At 45.1% G+C, this 4,704-nt stretch overlaps 1 protein-coding gene and 1 pseudogene across 1 annotated transcript in view; both read right to left on the bottom strand.

Annotated features, from left to right (window-relative positions):
* Positions 1-4,704, bottom strand: part of MCC (MCC regulator of WNT signaling pathway) — a 332,143-nt gene that overhangs the window by 94,084 nt on the left and 233,355 nt on the right. The gene's annotated exons all lie outside the window — the stretch shown is intronic.
* LOC105978963 lies at positions 3,456-3,751 on the bottom strand (annotated as a pseudogene).

The following is a 4,704-nucleotide window of genomic DNA, read 5'->3' as shown; positions in this document are numbered from 1 at the left end:
GTAGTGTGAGAGTTCCTTCTTGATATGATCAGACTACTGAAACATATGGTGTGTGGATTGTGTTTGTCTAGAGAAACAAATTCATATGCATATAAGAAAGGATTGACTAGAGAAATAAATTCATATGTGTATAAGAAAGAGCTTTATATACAAGAGTAATTGAATATTAAGAAAACATCCCAGCCCAGTCCAGATTAAGTCCATAAGTCTGATATTAGCCCATATGTCTACACTAATCTATAAAGTCCTCTTCAGACTCATGAAACACATGCAATGATGACGAATCCAGGAAGATCACAGGCCAGTGGGTGGGAAGTCTTGTAGATCCAGTGGTGTTATAAGCATCTCAGCACTGGTAGGGGTCTCTACATGGCTTCTCCAGGTCCAGGGTTCTGGCTGCACCAGGGTAGGACCATGTGGCTTCTCCTCAGGGATGTCTCGCAGGGAGTCAGCCTTGTTAGTAAAGAGTCTCCAAGGGAGTGAGCAGAGAGAAAGTGTCTCCGGCCTCCAAGAAGGAATACAGGATTTCCCAGAATTCTCAGAAGGCCATGCCCACACAGAGGCTTCATTGGCTATGATTGGATTGACAGACTAGACTCCACCCCCTCACTCATAATCCTCTCAATTGACACCAGATTATGTAACTACATATGGATGAAGTGTCAATAAAACTGTTAAAAGAAGAAGAAAAGAAGGAGGAGGAGGTGGAGGAGGAGGAGAAGATTGGTGAGAGTTCATCTCACATACTCTGGACACACGGCATCTGGTGGGACCAGTCCTGGTTCTGGTACCTACGGCTTGCTATGGGTCAGCGCCAACTCAATAACACCTAAAAACAATGATCTGATGTCTGTGCTTGTTATCTCTTCTCAAACTTTGATCTTCCTCACCATTGTATCCTCACCACAGTCAGTGAAGGCAATCAAAGTCATTTTCCAGAAGAATAAATACAGACACCACATCACTACCTGTTAAGGAAGAGTCAGCAAAATTAGAAACACGCTCTCTCAGTAGTAGCATGTTGTATCTCAGATTTAGTCCTTTTCCCTCCATAGGGGAACCCCTCCCTACTGTAGAAGGCTCTCGGCGAGAGAGGGCAGGTGGCCACCACCAACTCACCGTTCAGGCGGGTAGGGGAGGGACAATGCTCCCCGGTGCACACACATGCCAGTGAAACTGTCTCTTGCACACTCTTAATTCTACAATTATGATCAGAGAGGTGTCTCACAATGAGCATATACCTCAGGAGTGCAGATTTTCTTGAGCTGGAGTGAACACACGATTCTGAATTATTTGCATCATTAAGCATTAATGTTGGGGGACAGGGACAAAAGACACCCTCTCTTGAGCCATCCCTTGCAAATTTCCCACACTGAGCTCTAGTCGATGTAATAATCATATGAGGCACTTCGTGGAGGACCTCGCACAGAGCAGGCCTCGAGAGCGGCAACCAGGCTACTGCCCAAAGATGGTGGACCTTGGAGAAATGGAAGAGGAAGATGTAGGCATGAGACAAGCACTTTTTTTCTCGTTTTTTAAAAAAATAGTTTTATTATTTATTGGAGAAAAATATTGTCTTGTCTTATCTGGTTTAAATTCCTATGGTGTCCAAAGACATCTATCTACTTGTATTTACTGCATAGTGTAGAGATTTTTTTTGTGTTCTTTTTTAAAAAAAACGTTATTAGGGGCTCATACAATTCTTATGACAATCCATACACACATCAATAGTGTACAGCACATTTGTACATTCATTGCCTTCATCATTCTCAAAACATTTCCTCTCCACCTAAGCCCCCGGCATCAGGTCATTTTTCCCCCTCCCTCATGAACCCTTGATAATTTATAAATTGTTTATTTTGTCAAACCTTGCCCTGTCCAATGTCTCCCTTCACCCACTTTTCTGTTGTCCATCCCCCGGGGAGGTCACATGTAGATCCTTGTAATCGGTTCCCTCTTTCTAACCCACCCTCCCTCTACCCCCCCTCAGTATCACCTCTCACACCACTGGTCCTGAAGGGATCATCGGCCCTGGATCCCCTGTGTTTCCAGTTCCCATCTGTGCCAGTGTACATCCTCTGGTCTACCCAGACTTGCAAGGTAGAATTGGGATCATGATAGTGGGGGTGGGGTGGGGTGGGGCGCAGGCGAAGCAATTAGGAACTAGAGGAAAGTTGTATTTTTCATCGTTGCTACATCGCACCCTGACTGGCTCGTCTCTTCCCTGCGACCCCTTTGCAAGGGAATCTCCAGTGGCCTACAAATGGACTTTAGAGCTCCACACTGCACTCACCCCATCATTCACTATGGTAAGATTTTTTTTGTTCTGATGATGCCTGATACCTGATCCCTTTGACACCTCGTGATCGCATAGGCTGGTGTGCTTCTTCCATGTGGGCATTGTTGCTTCTGAGCTAGATAGCCGCTTGTTTACCTTCAAGCCTTCAAGACCCCAGACGCTATATCTTTTGATAGCTGGGCACCATCAGCTTTCTTTGCCACATTTGCTTATGCACCCATTTGTCTTCAGCGATCGTATCAGGGAGGTGAGCACACAATGATATGATTTTTTGTTCTTTGATGCCTGATACCTGATCCCTTTGACACCTCGTGATCGCATAGGCTGGTGTGCTTCTTCCATGTGGGCATTGTTGCTTCTGAGCTAGATGGCCGCTTGTTTACCTTCAAGCTTTTAAGATCCCAGACGCTGTATCTTTGGATAGCCGGGCACCAACAGCTTTCTTCACATTTGCTTATTCACCTGCTTTGTCTTCAGCGGTTGTGTCAGGAAGGTGAACATCATAGAATGCCAATTTAAAAGAACAAAGTATTCTTGCATTGAGGGAGTACTTGAGTGGAGGCCCAATGACCGAATGCTACCTTAATACTAAACCTATAAATATATGCACATAGATCTATTTCCCCATCCTCATAAACATATTTGCATATGTACATGTCTTTATCTAGACCTCTATAAATGCCCTTTGCCTCCCAACTCTTTCCTCTATTTCCCTTGACTTTTCTCTTGTCACACTATCATGCTCTGTCTTCATTTGGGTTTCAGTAATTCCTCTTGGTTACATTACCCTTGATCACACCCTACCAGGCCTCCCACACCCTCCTCACCACCAATTTGGATCACTTGTTGTTCCCTTGTCCCTGGGTTTGTTAACACCTCATTTTTGGTTTTTAAATTAAGGAAAAGAAACATTTATTTTAAGGAAAAGAAGTTCAAAATTATTTGCTAAAAGAAATCTGCATTTTTGTGATTACATTTATTGGAAGGGTGGAATAAAAGTTTAAATGTCATTTAATTTATAGCTGCAAACCAACTTATTTCAGGAAAGGATGAATCCTTGGTTACGTCTCAGGATCAAAGTTGACAAAGGTTTCTCTTCTGAACGTACCCTACATTCAAGGGGCTTCTCTATTCCTTTCTGGACAGATTCTTGGTTTCAATCAAGGGCAACTAACACAACACTAGCACCCTGCATGAAGAGCACTGGAATATTCGGTTTTGTTGATTTATATATATATATCTACATACGTCTCTGCATCAATTTTCATGGTAGTCTTAGTTTCTTCCACATTTCCCACTATCATATTTAAATGCTGATCGTAAGCGTGCAATCTTCAAAGCTCCTGATCACTTCCCATTTTCATATAAAGGAGCTCATCCAGGCTGACCCTAATGCAGTCCAGAGGCCCTCACTGTGTCGGTAGCTTGCGGCCAGTCCCCATCACCCGCCATGCTTCTCTCCCATGTTCTCCTTAGCTGTTGAGGACTGGACACCAGAGACAAGCAAAGGTACACAGATGGATGAGAGATTACCCTCTGCTCTGACCAGAGCCCTGGTAGTGCAGTATTAAGGGCTTGATTTCTAACTGAAAGGTCAGCAGTTTGAACCCACCCGGGGGAAGATGAGGAGGAAGATGTGGCAGTCTACTTTTGTAAAAATAACAGCCTCCGAAACCCTGTGGGGCACAGTTCTACCCTGCTCCATAGGGTCACTATGAGTTGGACACTAGGTGTTTTGTGAGGCTCCGAGTTGTATGAGGCAACCCTGCTCAGGCGTCCTCCATTACCCTGGCGAAATTACCATGGAGGTCTAGCTATAAGTACAGGAGAAAGGATTAGGAGGGCACACGGAAGCTTTTAAAACGAAATAACTAGTAACAGCTAATGTCTACTACCTGTCCCCCTTAAAGCAAGCTAAAATCCAAACCACCCCATGGAGTCCCCCTCCAACGCAATGCAAACGGCTCGTAGGACAGAGCAGACGTGCTCCTCAGAGTTTCTGAGGCTGTATGTCCTCATAGGAGCAGACGGCCCCAGCTTTTCCCACAGCAGTCGGTGAGTTTGAGCCATTGGCAAGGTGGTTACTACAATGCTTACCCCACTGTAGCAGCATAGCTCCACGTCTAAAGCAAAGACGGCTCGAAGGACCTTCTTCAATTTCAGGAAGTGTCATGTACAAATGCAGGTTGGACAATGAGCCTGTGGAACACCCCCGTCCCAGAACGCTGCGCTCTCCTCTCAGTGAAGGCCCACTGATGATCGCATGACACCTGGCTGTCCTTGTCGGCGTGCACTGTTTGGGAGGAGGCGCTCTAGGCCAACAGGAACAAATACTCTGGGTCCTCTGGCTGAATATTTTTTCAAAACAAACCAACTTACTGCTTTCACTCGCCCGGAACCTTACA

The sequence above is a fragment of the Echinops telfairi genome, unplaced genomic scaffold, assembly GCF_000313985.2.
Source record: "Echinops telfairi isolate 266 unplaced genomic scaffold, ASM31398v2 ScPeMD7_7469;HRSCAF=8507_1, whole genome shotgun sequence".
NCBI lineage: Eukaryota > Metazoa > Chordata > Mammalia > Afrosoricida > Tenrecidae > Echinops > Echinops telfairi.
The sequence above is the reverse complement of the archived record's forward strand: the minus strand, read 5'-3'. Positions and strand labels throughout refer to the sequence as shown.